We start from the raw sequence: 18,255 nt of genomic DNA on the forward strand, positions 1-18,255 counted from the left end.
CCCTGGCCAGTGCTAGATAGATCAGGAGGTTTGGACTGGGCACTATTGCTCAGAGCGTAGCACAGTGGTTGTGGCCAATTGTTGCCAGACTCCTTCCTTAGGTGGGACCCAGATCCATCCCTCCTCACTGGGCAGGGCCTCCCTACAGGAATTCCAGCAACTCTAGCCAGGGGCTTTCAGACAGAACTCTCATCTCCTTGGGACAGAGCACCTGTGGGGAGGGGTGGCCAAAGTCTCTGGTTCAGTGGACTTAATCTTTCCTCTCTACTAGCTCTGAAGAGTCTGGGTGATCCTTACAAGGGGGCATCCCCCAGAACAGTGCACCAGCTCCACTAAGAGACAGACTGCTTCCTTAAGTGTGTCCCTGATCCATGCCTCCTGACTGGGTGAAGCCTCCCAACAGGGGTTGCCAGACACCTCATACAGGAGAGTTCCAGCTGGCATTAGGTCAGTGTCCATCTGGGATGAAGCTTCCAGAGGAAGGAGCAGACAGCAGTTTTGCTGTTCTGCAACTTCTACTGGTGATAACCAGGTGATACCCAGATATGCAAAAATTAACTCAAGATGCATTAAAGACTTAAATGTAAAACCCCAAACTATAAAAACCCAGAAGAAAATCTAGACAATACCATACAAGACATAGGTATGGGCAAATATTTTATGATGCAATCACCAAAAGCAATTGCAACAAAAGCAAAAATTGACATATGGAATCTAATTAAAGAGCTTCTGCACAGCAAAAGAAATGATCATCAGAGTGAACAGACAACCTACAGAATGAAAGAAAATTTTTGCAATCTATTTATCTGACAAAGGTCTAATATTCAGAATCTATAAGAAACTTAAATAGATTTACAAGAAACAAACAACCCCATTAAAAAGTGGGTAAAGGACATGAACAGACACTCCTCAAAAGAAGACATTCATGCAGGCAACAAACATATGAAAAAAATCTCAACATCACTGATCATTAGAGAAATGCAAATCAAAACCACAATGAGACACCATCTCAAGCCAGTCAGATGACGATTATTAAAAAGTCAAGAAACAACAGATGCTGGTGAGGCTGTGAAGAAATAGAAACACTTTTACACTGTTGGTGTGAATGTAAATTAGTTCAACCATTATGGAAGACAGTGTGGCGAATCCTCAAAGATTTAGAACCGCAAATACCATTTGACACAGCAATCCCATTACTGTGTATATAACCGGAGGAATATAGATCATTCAACTATAAAGATACATGCATGTGTATGTTCACTGCAGCACTATTCACAATAGCAAAGACAAGGAATCAACCCAAATGCCCATCAGTGATAGACTGGATAAAAAAAATGTGGAACATATACACTATGGAATATTATGCAACCATAAAAAGGAACAAGAACATGGCCTTTGTAAGGACATAGGTGAAGCTGGAAGCCATTATTTTCAGCCAACTAACACAGGAACAGAAAGCCAAATACCACATGTTCTCACTTACAAGTGGGAGCTGAACAATGAGAATATATAGATGCAGGGAGGGGAACAACACATACTGGGGCCTCTTGGGGGAGGGCAGGAGGGAGAGCATTAGGAAAAAGAGCTAATGCATGCTGGGCTTAATACCTAGGTGATGGCTTAATAGGTGCACCAAACCACCATGGCACATGTTTACTTATGTAACAAAACTGCACATCCTGCACATGTACCCTGAAGCTTAAAAACATAAATTTAAAAAGATAAAAACCCATATTATCTTTTCAACATGTGCAGAAAAAGCATTATGACAAAATTTAACATTTCTTAAAGGTAAAAACTTTCAACAAATGAGGTATAGAAGTTGTGAACTTCACCACAATAAAGGCCGTAAATAATCAACCCACAGCCAACATCATACTGAATGAGGAAAGATGAAAGGGTTTTCTCTAAGATCAGGAAAAAGACAAGGTTGCACGATTTCATGACTTCTATACAGCAAAGTACTGGAAGTCCTAGCCATAGCAATGAAGCAAGACAAGGAAATAGAGGGCATCCAAACTGGGCAGTAGAGAGTCAAACTGTCCCTGTTTGCAGAGAACATGATTACATATGTAGAAAGTTATAGAGACTCCATGAAAACACTGTTGGAAATAATAAACAAATTCAGTTAAGTTCCAGGATAGACACAAACTCAGCATACAAAAATCAGTGTTGTTTTCACACACTAATAGTGCGCTATATAAAAAAAGAAATCAATGAAACCATTTCATTTACAATAGCTACTCCTCAAAATAAGATACCTAGAAATAAACTTAACAAAGGAAGTGAAAGATCACTATAGTGAAAACTATAAAACCCTGATGAAAGAAATTAAAGAGGGCACAAATAAGTGGAATAATATCCCACATTCATGGATTGAAATAATTAATATTGTTAACATGGCCATACTACCCAAAAAAAGCTACAGATTTAATGGAATCCCTATCAAAATACCAATGACATTCTTCACAGAAATAGAAAAAAAAAAACTTCTAAAATTCATATGAAACTACAAAAGACTAAATAGTCAAAGCAATCTTGAGCAAATAACAAACCTGGAGGCATCACACTACCTGACTTCAGAATATATGCATTCTACAGGCTGTGGAAACAACAAAAAAGTGTGGTACTGGCAAGAAAAAATAAACAAAAAGCAAACCAGACACATAGACCAATGTAACAGAAAGAGGGCCAAGAAATAAATTCATGCACCTACATGATTTTTGACGAAGGTGCCAAGAACACACATCGATGAAAAGGCAGTCTTGTCAATAAACGGTGCTGGAAAAATTGGATATGTACCTGTAGAAGAATGAGACAAGACCCTTATGACTCATCATATATAAGATTCAACTCGAAATGGATTGAAGACTTAAATGTAAAGCCTGAAACTATGATACTACTAGAAGAAAACGTAGGCAAAATACTTTGCAACATTGGGCTGGGCAAGGATATTTTAATAAGATCTCAAGAGCACAGGCAACAAAAGTAAAAATAGACAATAATATATAAAAGTAAAAATGTTTTGCACAGTGAAGAAAACAATTAACAAAGAGACAGCCACAGAATGGGCAAAAATATTTGCAAACTGTATATCTGACAAAGGATGAATATCCAGAATATATATTAAATAACCTAACAGCAAGAAAACCCCAATGACTCAATTAAAAACTGGGCAAAAGACCTTAATAAACTTTTCTCAGAAGAAGAAATACAAATGGCCAACAGGTATATGAAAAAAGGCTCTACGTCACTAATCACTAGGGAACTGCAAATGAAAACCATGATGAGATACTACTTCATTTCAGTTGGAATGGTATTGTCAAAAAGACAGAAGAAAACAAATGTTGGCAAAGACATGGAGAAAAGAGAACACTTACACATCGTTGGTGGGAATGTAAATTAGTAGAGCTATTATGAAAAACAGTCTAAAGTTTCCTTAAAAAATACAAAATAGAACTACCAAATGATTTAGCAATCCCACTCCTGGGTATATGTTCAAAGGAAATGAAATCAGTATGTTGAAGAGATAGCTGCATTCTTAAGTTTATTGAAGCACTATTCTCAATAGCCAAGACATGGAATATACCTAAGTTTCCAATAATGGATGAATGGATAGAGAAAATGTGGTATATATACACAATGGAATACTATTCAGTCATAAAAAGAATAAAATCCTGTCATTTGCAACAACACAGATGCATCTGGAGGACATTATGTTCTGTGAAATGAGCCAGGCAGAGAAACAAATACTGCCTGATATCACTCTTATGTAAAATATATTTTTTAAAAGTTTATTTCATAAAAGAGAGTAGAAGAGTGGTTACCAGAGACTAGGGACAGGGTGAAGGACAGGAGAATCATTGGGTAGAAAGTTACTATTAGATAGGATGGGCTGGGTGCGGTGGCTAACGCCTGTAATCCCAACACTTTGCGAGGCCGAGGAGGGTGGATCACCTGAGGTCAGGAGTTCAAGACCAGCCTGGCCTACATGATGAAACCCCATCTCTACTAAAAATACAAAAATTAGCCAGGCATGGTGGCATGTGCATGTAATCTCAACTACCCAGGAGGCTGAGGTAGGAGAATTGCTGGAAACCAGGAGGCAGAAGCTGCAGTGAGCTGAGACTGTGCCACTGCACTCCAGCCTGGGTGACAGAGCAAGACTCCATCTCAAAAAACAAAACAAAACAAAAAAACAAAAAAAACAAACCCAAACAAGAAAGTTATTGTTAGACAGGATGAATAAATTCTACTGTACTTTTGCACAGCAGGGTGCCTGGTTAACCGTAGAGCATTGTTTATTACAAGACAGCTAGAAGAGAAACTTTTTAATGTTCTTAACACAAAGACATAATTCATGAGATGAAGGATATGCTGACTACCCTGACTTGCTCATTATACAACATATACATGTACTGAAACATCAAATTGTACCCCACAAATGTGTACAATAACAATGTGTCAATTACAAAATAAATAAACGCACATTTATCTTGGTTTCAAGACTATCTTTTGGAGGCAATAATTCATTCAAAGCAGTAATTTAAATAGTATGGATTTTAAGAATAACAGGCTGAAGTCTGTAACAATTCTTTTAAAGTGAGAGGATTCTTTTGGATTCTTTGAAATCACATAATATGTGTGACCAGGCTGCCTAGAGGTTGGGGCAGGCTTTGCATACATAGTAAAAATGTAATTGTCCCTGAGCTGTCATGCCTAGTAATCATGAACAAGTACTTTTCTGAGTTAAGAAACTTCAGCTACACTCCTTTAAGTCTGTCTTATAAATTAAAAAGTTAGATTTTTGTTTAATAAGGCCATCAGTGAACCTCAGTCAGCAGAACAACTTCTAAAAACATGACTATATGACTAGGGAGTTATCCTTAGATGCTATCAGCTTAATCTGGTATCTCCTAATTACATCTCTCAGTACATGCCATTGTCCTCGGAGAGCAATCAAATACCCTAACTGAATAACCTCCCTTTTGAGGATGTGAAAGACCAGAATGGTTTAAAATATGTATAAATATATGTAACACTTCTTCTTTAAAGCAAATGACATACCAACAGCGAGTTGATGCAAGCTGATTCTACAGAGATGAAACCAAGCCCCTTCATTTACCAAAGTTAATTTTTTCTCTAAGAATAATGTTGAAGCTCTTTGTAGATTCTGGATATTAGCCCTTTGTCAGAAGGATAGATTGCAAAAATTTTCTCTCATTCTGTAGGTTGCCTGTTCACTCTGCTGATAGTTTCTTTTGCTGTGCAGAAGCTCTTTAGTTTAATTAGATCCCATTTGTCTCTTTTGGCTTTTGTTGCCATTGCTTTTGGTGTTGTAGTCATGAAGTCTTTGCCCATGCCTATATCCTGAATGGTATCACCTAGATTTTCTTCTAGGGTTTTTATGGTTTTAGGTCTTACATTTAAGTCTTTAATCCATCTTAATTTTTGTATAAGGTGTAAGGAAGGGATCCAGTTTCAGCTTTCTGCATATGGCTAGCTAGTTTTCCCAGCACCATTTATTAAATAGGGAATCCTTTCCCCACTGCTTGTTTTTGTCAGGTTTGTCAAAGATCATATAAATCATTCTACTATAAAGACACATGCACACGTATGTTTATTGTGGCACTGTTCACAGTAGCAAAGTCTTGGAACCAACCCAAATGCCCATCAATGATAGACTGGATTAAGAAAATGTGGCACATATACACCATGGAATACTATGCAGCCATAAAAAAGGATGAGTTCATGTCCTTTGCAGGGACATGGATGAAACTGGAAACCATTCCCAGCAAAGTAACACAAGAAGAGAAAACCAAACACTGCATGTTCTCACTCATAAGTGGGATTTGAACAATGAGAACACTTGGACACAGGATGGGGAACATCACACACTGGGGCCTATTGTGGGGTTGGGGAAGGGGGAGGAATAGCATGAGGAGAAATACCTAATGTAAATGATGAGTTGATGGGTGCAGCAAACCAACATGGTGCATGTATACCTACTAACAAATGTGCACATTGTGCACATGTACCCCAGAACTTAAAGTATAATAATAAAAAGAATAGTGTTGAAGCCTGAGGTTTATCAATAAGACCATTTGTCTTATGTACGTAACACCTACTAATTTTTTTCTTTTTTTTTTTTATGAGATGGAGTCTCACACTGTCACCAGGCTGCATTACAGTAGTGCGATCTCGGCTCACTGCAACCTCAGCCTCCTGGGTTCAAGCGATTCTCCTGCCTCAGCCTCCCGAGTAGCTGGGACTACAGGCATGCACCTGTGTGAACCACCTTGCCCTGCTGACACTCACTAATTTTTTAACAGGTTTTCAGGCTTTTTTTTTTCTTCTGGTCTTTTATAAATATTTTACAATTCCAAGTCTTTATCAAATAGTCCATTAGAAATGTTCCCCATATTCTTTGCAGGTGTGATAGCCATGCATTACTACATCTTATAGAGCACTGTCTTTACAGATTTATTTCTCATTTAGTAGTTCCATTTAAACTGGTTTCCATTATGATTGTTTTCTGGGTTGCAGATTATTTTAATCTTTGAAGTCTTTATTTACCATTGTGTTCCAGAAAATAATTTATTGTTTTATTATGCCTTTATTATGAGGCAGAAAAACATTTTTATTCCTCCTTTGTCTTATTCTTTCTTTTTTAAAAGTCTACAAATGTGGATAACACGGAGAATAAATCCATCTACAAAACCTCCATTCTGTGGACCCCACAAGTAATTTCTTGAGAAGAGATTATAAATTAGAAGTACAATCTCTACTTAGGAATGAAATATTTAGGCTGGGTGTGGTGGCTCACGCCTGCAAGCCTAGCACTGTGCTAGGCCAAGATGGGTGGATTACCTGAGCTCAGGAGTTCGAGACAAGCCTGGCCGACATGGTGAAACCCTGTCTCTGCTAAAAATACAAAAATTAGCCGAGTGTGGTGGCCGGCACCTGTAATCCCAGCTACTTGGGAGGCTGAGGCAGGAGAATCGCTTAAACCCTAGAGGTGCAGGTTGCAGTGAGCTGAGATTGCACCACTGCACTCCAGCCTGGGCAACAGGGCAAGACTCCCTTTAAAAAGAAAAAAAAGAAAATAATAATAATAATAATAAAATAAAAATGCCAGGCGCTGTCCCACAGTGATGAGCTTCTTCAGCTAATGTGTCATGATGACGGACTTGTCACCCAGTGCCAGAAGTGTTAAAGGGAGAACTGGTAGCCATTTTAGTGTTTGCTAATGAAACTGCTGTGCTCCCAGTTCCGCTCCTCGTTTGCCCACCTCCATCAAGACATATCATCAGTACATGCCAATCAAAGTGACTGCCAACAATGGATCCTAAGAAGAGAAGTTGGCCAGGCGTGGTGGCTCACGCCTGTAATCACAGCACTTTGGGAGGCCAAGGCAGGCAGATCACGAGGTCAGGAGATCGAGACCATCCTGGCTAACACGGTGAAACCCTGTCTCTACTAAAGTACAAAAAATTAGACGGGCGTGGTGTCTGGCACCTGTCGTCCCAGCTACTTGGGAGGCTGAGGCTGGAGAATGGCGTGAACCCAGGAGGCGGAGTTTGCAGTGAGCCGAGATCGTGCCACTGCACTCAGGCGACACAGCGAGACTGTCTCAAAAAAATAAATAAATAAAAAATAATAATTGCCTTTTTTACTTTTTCTTTTTTCATTTCTTTTTTTAAAAGAACCTACATGGGTATATTAGATAAAAAGTAGTTGGAAATGTAGTTTCCAGAGTCGACCACAGAAATCATTGGCCAATTTTCTGTTGCTAGATTTTTTAGTAGTCATCTTGTACTGCAACAGCCACAAGTTTGGTTTTCTTTTCCCCCATTAGAAGGCTATAAATTGCAAACGTTATACACTTATGCTACTAATGAGGATTGAGTCCAGTGGTATGCTTCATAATTATTTAACAATCAGCTTTCTGGAGAATGAAAAGCTCTAATTTTTAGCCTTTGCTGCTTTCTTCAGTGTAAATAGTATCATCAAGTCTGATTATAAGTTCTCAATGTGACATCACTAAGCAGAGAATTGGGAAGGGATTCACAGCAGTATGCTATTATGTAGTATTTCTACCATAATGATTGATTAGATGTAAATAATCTAAAGAGCACAGATAATATTAAATTAATTAAGATGTAATGAATTTTTATTACCTTTAATATAATTTATTTACTTGTAGGTTTATATAATTGATTTTAAAATAATGTCAGTCTCTAACAACTGACTCTCAAAATTTAGTGATTGGCTCTCTTGAGCCAGTATGAGCCACCTCCAGCACACAACTGGTTCTGCCTTTCTCTGCTTCTTTGGTTTTATGACTTGATTTTAGAAATGGCTTTAGTTGAAATATAATAGTTGGGGTTTTCAGGAAAAAATTCTCATATATATATGCTTTACTGGTATTTAGTGGAGAAAACTTTTTCTGTGGTTGAATTTATATTCATATTAATCGTTGTTTGAAGCAGGCAGATTTTATCATAAAGAACAAATTTAAAATTGGGATTCTTTGTTGTTAAAATTTATTTTTGTAACATAACTAAAATGCTTTCTTATTCCCTCATGGATTTTGAAAGATAAATAATATACTATAAAAAATAAGGCTTACATATCAAACTGTCTTCGATTCAAATCCTGGCTCTGCTATTCACTAGCTGTGTGCATTTGAACAATTTAGTGAATTCTAAGAGACTCAGCTACTTTTCCTTAGAATGGAAATAATAACACCCATTTCTGAGGTTGGGTAAATAATATGGATTTTTATATATATATAGATATACACACACACACACTCACACACACATATATATTATATATACACACATATATATATTTATATATACACACACATATATATATATATTTTTATATAAAATAAAGACAAGTTTCTCTCATGTACTGGACCCTTGGTGCCCCATCTCTGGAGTTACACCTTCCTATCAAATTCTCCTGGATGCTTTGTCTCTTCACAGAAATAGTCAGTGCACACTCAGACACATCTATGTATGTTCAGCACCTTGTTTTTTCACATAATATGTCTTAGAAATTGTTCCATTAAAGTGCACATAGAACTGCCTCGTTCTTTTGCCAGCTTCATAGGACTCCACTGTAAGGATGTACCAATGTTGATTTGATCAGTCTTCTGTTGATGAAAATTTAGGCTTTCAGTATGCCTTTTCCCCCAAACATTATTACTGTAAATATCTGTTTTTTATTTTTATTTTTTGAGATGGCATCTCATTCTGTCGCCAGGCTGGACTGCAGTGGCATGATCTCGGCTCACTGCAACCTCTGTCTCCCAGGTTCAAGAGACTCTCCTGCCTCAGCCTCCTGAGTAGCTAGGATTACAGGCATGCACCACCACGCCTGGCTAATATTTGTATTTTTAGTAGAGATGGGGTTTCACCATGTTGGCCAGCATGGTAAACATCTTTGTACACATATTGTAGTACATAATATGTGTAGTAATATTAGTATAATAACTTTATAGAAGGGAAATTATTGAGTCAATAATTTTTTCATCAACAATTTCTTAATTTATACCATGCAGAGTTACTGTGAGAACTCAATGAGATAACAGAGGCTGTGCATGGTGGCTCACGTCTGTAATCCCAGCATTTTGGGAGGCCAAGGTGGGTGGATCACCTGAGGTCAGGAATTTGAGACAGCCTGGCCAACATGGAGAAACCCCGTCTCTGCTAAAAATACAAAAATTAGCCGGGCATGGTGGCCCATGTCTGTAGTCACAGCTACTGGGGAGGCTGAGGCAGGAGAATTGCTTGAAGCCAGAAGGTGGAGGTTGCAGTGAGCCGAGATCTCACCACTGCACTCCAGCCTGGGTGACAACAGCAAAACTCCATCTAAAAAAAAAAAAATAAATAAATAATGGAGTTAAAGTGCTTAATACAGAGTTCAGCATCTAGTAAGCACTCAGCAAATGTTAGATATTATTAGCAGGGCACCTGTGGCTCTCAACCCAGACAAAGCAGGACCCACAGACTCAGGGCAGCTGTCAAACAAAGGGACACGTGTGCAGGCCATTCTGAGTCTGAGCACTCTCGGGGAGGTGTACAGAACAACAGTAAAGAGATTTAGGAGAACATGTCATTACACAATTTCATTTCCTTTAAAGAATGACAAGGATGTCATTAGAAATGGTCTGACTGGATCTGATGATTAGGTGCTAGGCTTAAATGGCAGATCGCTCAGCCAACTGGTTGTTTCTGTTCTGCATGACACAACCAGTGTGACTGAAGTTTTTCATTTCTCAGTTGATTACTTTGGCAAGTTTTAGACATTTTTATGTAAGCATTGAAGGCAAAAGAAGTTCAGGCCTTATAGTTAATTCACTAATATTTACTGCTGAATTTAGGACATTAAACTACCTCCTCTGATGAGAAAGCCAATAGACTAGAAGCTGGCTTATGATCACCAATATCAGGCCTCCATGCCATTGGCATTAGGGCTGATGTATCAACTCTGCCGTGTTGCTCATGCCAAAGCAGGGGTTTCACAAATCCCACTTTTAATTGGATTTCCCCCCTATTTGTAACAAACAACCCTCTGTCTCTATATTAGAATAAATGCTTCTTCCCTGCTGAGTGCTTAAAGTCTCGACGTTCAAGAAAGGAGGCAGATTTATTCTAGCTTTCTATTTTCACATATTGGATTGCTTTCTTAGTATTTACTGAGCATTCAAAATGTGAAAAGTTCTGAAAACTAAGATACCTTGCTTCCTGTCCCTGAAGCCAATCATGAAAGAAAAAGAAACTATTGGGATTAATTAGCTATTTATTTACATTTAAAGGAAAGAACGCTGCATGCTCTTCCTCTTTTTTTTTGTTTTTTTTTTTTTGAGACAGCGTCTCACTCCATCACCCAGGCTGGAGTGCAACTGGTGCGATTTTGGCTCACGGCAGCCTTGACTCCCAGGCTCAAGAGATGCTCCCACTTCATCCTCCTGAGCAGCTGGGACTGCAGGTGTGTACCATCACGCCAAGCTAATTTGTTGCATTTTTGTAGAAGTGGGCTTTTGCCATGCTGCCCAGGCTGGTCTCCAACTCCTGGACTCAAGGGATCTGCCTACCTCAGCCTCCAAAAATGCTGGGACTACAAGTGTGACCTACAGCACCTGGCCAGTGCCTCTTCCCTGACCCCCACCCTGCCCTAAGAAAAGACAGTCAAAATATGTAACCTCCTTACCCATCACAATATCCATATTGAAGTTCTACAGCTACCCTGTGGTGAGCCTAGGTTGAAGCCAGGTATCCTTCTGGTGGTTTTGCTATGATGGGCATAAAGTATGTCCATTGTGCTAGCTACTTTCAGGGAGCTTAACCAAATCAGAACCCAGATCCCACTGATAGATCTGGCTACTGAGCTGCTTCTGCTACTAGGCTATTTAAAACATTTTGTGAACAGTTTTGTTTTTAGTAACCCGGATGCTAGTCAATAAATGACAATGAAAATGGGAAGAAAGATTATTATTGGAAGGCAGGAGGAGCTTTAGGAAGAGGACAGAAGGGTGTTTACCTGGTTGGGAGGCACAGCTGAACTGTACTGATATAATCTTTCCTTTCTTCTTACCCTTCCCAAATTTTCTTAAATCGCTCTTCACTCTCCCATGGATCCCATTCCCACAACCATGACCAAGAGTATTCCTTTCATCAAAGCTGATATCATTTATATAAAGAAGTACATGATTCAGAGTCCAAGGACCTTAACCCTTCAAAAGGATATTTACATTCTTAAAAAAATGTTTGCTAATGCCTTCCAAACAGGTGTATTATGCTAGGGTATTTTAGGCTCAACTCTCTGATGCTTCCTGTCTATTCCACAGACTGTGCTGCTTGTTCTTCCTCTTAAGTATTTAGGAGATTAAAAAAAAGAAATATCCACAGGATCACTACATTAAGGCCCTGACTTCAGTGTGTGTGTGTGTGTGTGTGTGTGTATGTGTGTGTGTGTGTGTGAGAGAGAGAGAGAGAGTCAGTGGAATGAAGGGGCAAGGAGAGCAGAATTAAAACCTGAATTCCAACCAACTATCTGCCTATTGCTTCTTCCTCTCTGTTTCTCCTTTGTACTTTCCATTTTTCCACCTCTACTGACCCTTTCTTTTTTGCCTGCAAACACGTTCAACTGACCTTCTAAGTACAGTTTTTGTCCTTATTTTCCCTCCAGAATTTCTAGAGCGAGTGGTCCTCACACCTTTCCTCCACCTCCTTCTTACCACCAACTTGCTCATTTCCCAGCCCTTGCTGTCTGATCTATGTTCTTACCACTCAACTTTCTGGCATAGCTAATAGGCTGTCCCACTGAAGCTCCCTAACCTTTCAGAATCTTCACCGTGGCAACCTGCTACATCTTGACCTCTCTCCTCCCTTCCCTCAGCAACTGCTCTTGCCTAAGACACTAATGATTCCTTTCCATTATATTCAATACAGGCTTCTCCATTGACCTCTTGGCAATGTTTACTACAGTTAACCCATTGTCCTAGCTGACACATTCCTTCCTTGTATTCTAGAACACAGACTCTCTTCTGGTGTTTCCCCTACCTCTCTGGTAAAAGTGGCCCAGCCTTTGTTGTCGTCTCTTCCTTCTCATCCTATCCCTTAAATACTGATATTCTTCAGGGATATATCTTGGCACTTTCCTGTATTTGCCTGGGAATGTGTCTAGTAAGTACGTATTCTTCTGAGGTTCTACTTTTCATTTGTGTGATAAAGCCTTCAAAATTTGTAGCCTCAGATTGACCTCACTTATGTCCATCAAACACATATTCAACTGACCATTGGAAATCTCCCTTTAAATATAATCTCAAATTTAGTATCACAAGACGAGGTCTCTTCCTACAAATCAAATTAAACACACACTCATACACACACACACAAACACTATCCCCCGCTACTTTTGTATTTGTTACTTAGTGAATGGTAACACCGACCATCTTGTAGCCAAGAAGAAACTTGATGTTTTTCTTGACCCTTCTCTCCCACTACCCCTACTCCACAAAAGAAATAGTGAAGACTTGTAACTCTATCTTTTGAGTCAATTCGTATTTCTCAGTCCACATTGATACTATTCAAGACCAGGTCTCCTGAATCTCACTGCCCTGTGTTTCTCCTCCTTCTTTCTATTCCCACATTGTTGCAGAGCGATTTTTACCTAGTTAGACAGAGCAAGACTCTGTCTCAAAAAAAACCAAAAAAACCAAAACAAACAAACAAACAAAAAAACAAAGTTAAACTAGGATAACACCAATCAGCGACTTCATATGATTCGCTGGATAGAGTCTACATTCCTTAATGTAACCTTAAGGCTCTGAATAATTGGCCTCAACTTTCCAGCCTTCTCTCTTACTATTTTTCATCTTGTATTTTCTGCCCATTTGCACCTTGCTGTCACTCTAAGCTGAGCTTTCACACTGCATGGGGATGCTCTTCCCAATTCACTGCCATAATCTCCTGCCGCTTAGAGGCCACTTGCCTCTGGGATCATTCCTTGACCCCACAGTGTAAGTAACACGTTCTGAAACGCCTCTAGATGCCATAACACCCTGTGTTTCTCTCTCTTACCCCAAACAATGATCAGATTATCAGTCTACAGGAGACCGGTGGGTTCACCTGTCTGTATCACTCAGCAGACTGTAAGTGCTGTTAGATATCAGAAGCCATGAATCTTCTTTATCTTTGTAATCCCAGTACATCATACAATGCCTGGCACATAGTGGATTTTCTAAATAAATGACTTGCTAACAATTTGCTAAGTAAATGACTCCCAATTCTATATCTTAGTCCTGGCCTATTTCCTGTAATTTAGCTGCCTGCTGAGCATTTATAATTGTTTCTAGCTAGTACCTTCATTTCAATGCACTCCAAAATAAACTCAACACTTTCCAAGACTACAGACTTTCTTATCTCTCCATGACAACATTATTATTCCAGTCTCCTGGGCCTAAAATCCAGGCACCATCTCTGACTATTTTCTCCCCCTTGCCAGGCAACATCCGACGAGTGGTCAAGTCTGTAGATTCTACTTTCAGAGTTTCTGCAAACTTTTTCTTCTTTTACTATTTCTACTTCTACAATCCTAATATAAGAGATTTCTTACATTTAGATTAGATGACTAGAAGAGTTAGTCCCATGGGTTTCAGCCTCCAATCTCCTTCTAATATATCCCATTATTAATTTTTGAAAAATGCATTTCCAATTATATCATTTTTATATTAAAAATCTTCAAAGATTCTTTACTCTCTATTTAGTTAAAAACCAAACAGCCTAACATTTAAGACGTTTCCTGATATGGCCCCAAGATGACTGTTCATTCTTATCTTTTACTATTTTTCTATAAGAATGGGATGCTTCAGTTAAACCACATTGTTCTACCATCATGTTCTGCACTTTCCCTCATGGACATGTTTGTCCTCCCTCTGCCCGACTAGTGGAATGCCCTCTTTCCGTCCCCTTTCTCCATATGTTGAAATCCTCCCCACACATCTAGGTTGATCATACAGTCCACGTCTACCATAAAGGCTTTCCTCATTTCACGTGATGAAATATGATCTCCTCTAGTGTTAAACCCCCAGAGCGCTTTGTTTCTCTTACATGGTACTCATCAGTACGAAATTTGTATTTGCCCCTTACTATAGTCATACAACTCTAATACTCTGTTTCTCTTCCTGAAAATCCACTGAAGTTAGGAGTGATAGCTTATTTTTTTTTTTAATCAACTCACCCCGGCACCAGATATAACTCTCTGTGTACATGGATGCACGTACACATTACACACACACAGCAACGTACAAGACTCATGCACTCTCTATCATCGTGACGAAAAGAGAAATACCCATTGCTCTGCTCTTTTCTCTGCATCTATTATTCAGGAAACATACACTGAAATACTAATCATGGCTATACTTTTTTTATTCCTAGGGCATCTAAGATATATCTCATTCCTGCAGCTCATGATCTTTTTAAAACTATTTCAAACTAGAGGCGCTACTGGACCAGCTGCTTGCTGTCCTGCGTATTTGGAAGACTCCCTTTATGGAACTGTACACAGACCAAAGTGGGTCTCTCCCAGGCATCACCTGCATCCCTGTGTTTCCCAAGGTCTTCAGACAGACCTTGCCAACTCCCGGGCGACTTGAGAAAGCGCTGTCCTTCTCAGGTAGGATTCATGTTCACATTTCCAGATGAAATCACCAGCCCCTCTGAACTTGAGAATGAAGGGAGGTCGTTCTTAGCCTGAACAAAAGGGACTTCATGCCTGACTTGTTCCCCAGGGTGAACAAACACAGCCATGTTTACCCTCACCAGGGCACATTTGCAAGCTAAAAAAGACTGGGCATATTCATCCCTTTCCTGTTTAGAGTAATGGGGAGCCCAGCTGGGGTGGTTACCAGGTTCACAAAGAAACAGGCAAAATGTTGGCAAGTCATTGGGAGACCTAGCAACAAAATTCACTGCGCCCACCCCCTTTCCCATCCATCTGAAATGCAGGTTGCCTCAAAGAAGCATGAAATCCCTGGGAACTTCTTGTGCCCTTTGAACAAATCAGCTCGATGAAGGGAGATGACTCAGTCTCCTTTGCCCCCGAAAGCCGGAGCCAACTCTGGCTACCAGCAGTCTTGGCTTCACAAAAGAACAATTTACCCTGGTTCCCTCCCAGACTCCAGTCAGTCTCCCTGCAGCTTCAAGTGGCATCAAAGAGGGTATGTATACTTTGTTTAATTATCACTTGCTCTTCTGGAAATAGTTCTTTGATGGCCTGTGTGTGGAAATGTGCTCATTTACAAATGGATGTTTCTATTTGCCAAGTAGAACAGCTCAATGCAAATGAAAGAACTCTTCCTTTACATTTAGGAAACTTTTTTTTTTTTTTTCAAATGGGACAAATCAGCACTGCCCAGTTATGAACTGGTTCTGCTGACTCTCAGCAATTTAAGACTGTTAATTAAATTGGAAACTGCTTGCTTTCTGTGGTGCAGCAGAAAGGATTTATAAGACATACATGCCTTATATATATCTTATATATGGTGGGGTTTTTTTTTCTCTAAAGGAAAATGTGTCTGTTGAATCTTTGTATTGGTGTATAAACCGGTCCTGACTTGGCCTGGAGCAAGACTGCTGATGGCAAATTGAGACCTGGAGACACATCTCATTGCCTGATGGATGGAAGAAGCTACCCAGCCATGTTGCCTCATTTTTCTCAGGAGGAGGGAGGACTACACCTCTGTTCAGAGGAAATAAATCACAGGGTCAGAGGTCAGAGGGCATTAGTCTATAAAGTTTTACGACCTGTAGCTGACAGTTATTTCTCTTGGATAGAGGAACAAGAAAAAGAAAAGACAACTTGTACTTGTTCTCTTTCTCATTTCTTATCTCTCTCTGAATTTAATTTCCTTGTTGTTGCATTCAATCCCAAAACATTGCTTTCTCAGCGTTTCTATTATTTATTCTTCACTATCTCATTCATTTTTACCACTGTTCGCTCCAGAATTCTATTTACCTTTTCTCAGTCGTGCTATTACTGTTTTATTTGTTTCAGCCAGCTTGTCATCCTTCTCCAGGAACTGTTAGCAAAGACTTGTTTATTGACAAATTCCTGTCTCCTTGAAGAAATGCTGAATTAAATTGTTGAGATAAATCCTTTATGTTCTTGTACATTTTTTATATTACTAAGGTTATTTTCTTAATTTTACATTTATTTTTGTATTTTTACATTTTATTTTGGGCCTTGGATGGCGGGAAATAGACGAAAGGATAACAAACAATAGCTACACTATCTTTTTAAACATTTATTTCTAATGTTTTATTTTATACTTCATTAAAAATTATTGAATATTAGGCTTAATTTTAAAGATTTCTCAGCAAATTTAAAAATAAAATGAACCTCAGTACATGCATCTATGTAATTTATTTGGAAGAAGGTATTTCTGAACATTAATGGAAATATGTTCATTTTGGTTGTTTAAACAATACAAAGATTATGAATAAAATAAAGAGTAGAATAGAATAACAGAACTTAACAGACCTCCAAAAGAAAATTAAAATTTAAAAATGAGTCTGGAATAGCAGTAATGGAGATCAGAGGCAGAGAGACTGTTCTAGAATGAATTAGGGATGAATCATGTGCTCCTTCACGTCCATCAGAATCATCAATAACTGTCATTTTCTGAGTGATAGCTAGTGATAGCTAGAATGAAAGCTTCTTTGAGGTAGCTCTGTGTCTTGTGTGGAGCTCTATGTCTAGCCTCTAGCATAATTCCTGACACACAAGAAGTACTCATTAAATACGGGCCTGTGAGTCAATGACTGAACACAATTATCAAAGACTTATGGTAATGGGGTTCTGATTGCAGGAACCTCCTGTTCGCATATCTGTCCTCTATCACACTATAGCCCACAGTGTAGTTCTTGTGGTTCTCTATGTGCACTGTGTTTTCTCATTTTAGGTTTCAACACTGTGCTGCCTGACTGGAGCAGATTCCTCTCTCTAACCACCTTTACTTCCTTCTTCCTTTTAGCATTTCGTTTAGATGACCCTCCTCAGGAGCTGGGTGAGGTGCTGCAACATATAACATGCATCCGACTCTACTGGAGTTGCATGTTTGGCTTGCTAGACTAAAAGCATCTTGAAGGTAAAAAGAGTGTCTTACACAGCTCTGTACCCTCAGTGTCTAGCCCAGAGCATGAGACAAAATAGAAGCTAACATATCTGCTGAATTAATAATGAATGAAGGAGAAACAACAAAAATGTGAAAAAATAGAAAGGAGTAGCAGATAATGGCAAGAAGAGGTTGAAAAGCAGTCCTCTGCCTTTACCTTGAGAATACAAAGCACAATCTTATACAACAATTAAATTGGTTTTGATTCCAGTGCCCTCCAATGTGGACCATTTGGTTAGATATTTGTTGTTCTGAGAGATTAAAGGTAAGGAATAAGTTGGGTAGTGTAGATTGTTCAGTTAAGAGTATGAATGACTAGAAGTGAGAGGTAGCGTCATGTGTGGGCGTTGTCCCAGTCATACAATGGGGAGCACTATGGTGGATTCTCCCACTCTACCTGCTAGAACTTATTCCCCACTCTCCCTTAATGCATTCCTTCTCATCTGGTTAAATCTACATATTTACTGACTCTATAAAATACCTTATTAATTTGTACTTTACCACCTTTTCTCAGTTTCCCTCCTTTCTGTTGTTTCTTCTCCCCCTTATCACATATAAAAATA

The 18,255-nt window shown here is 39.1% G+C and overlaps 1 long non-coding RNA gene across 1 annotated transcript in view; it reads left to right on the forward strand.

The window, feature by feature from the left end:
• Positions 1–16,658, forward strand: part of LOC114679396 (uncharacterized) — a 28,068-nt gene extending 11,410 nt beyond the window's left edge. Inside the window, exons 2-4 of the long non-coding RNA XR_003731230.2 lie at positions 14,955–15,192; positions 15,525–15,736; positions 16,084–16,658. This is a non-coding gene — a long non-coding RNA (uncharacterized LOC114679396). The remainder of the gene's footprint in view (positions 1–14,954; positions 15,193–15,524; positions 15,737–16,083) is intronic.
• Positions 16,659–18,255: the final 1,597 nt, after the last annotated feature.

This window comes from Macaca mulatta, chromosome 7 (assembly GCF_049350105.2).
Source record: "Macaca mulatta isolate MMU2019108-1 chromosome 7, T2T-MMU8v2.0, whole genome shotgun sequence".
NCBI classification, from domain to species: Eukaryota; Metazoa; Chordata; class Mammalia; order Primates; family Cercopithecidae; genus Macaca; species Macaca mulatta.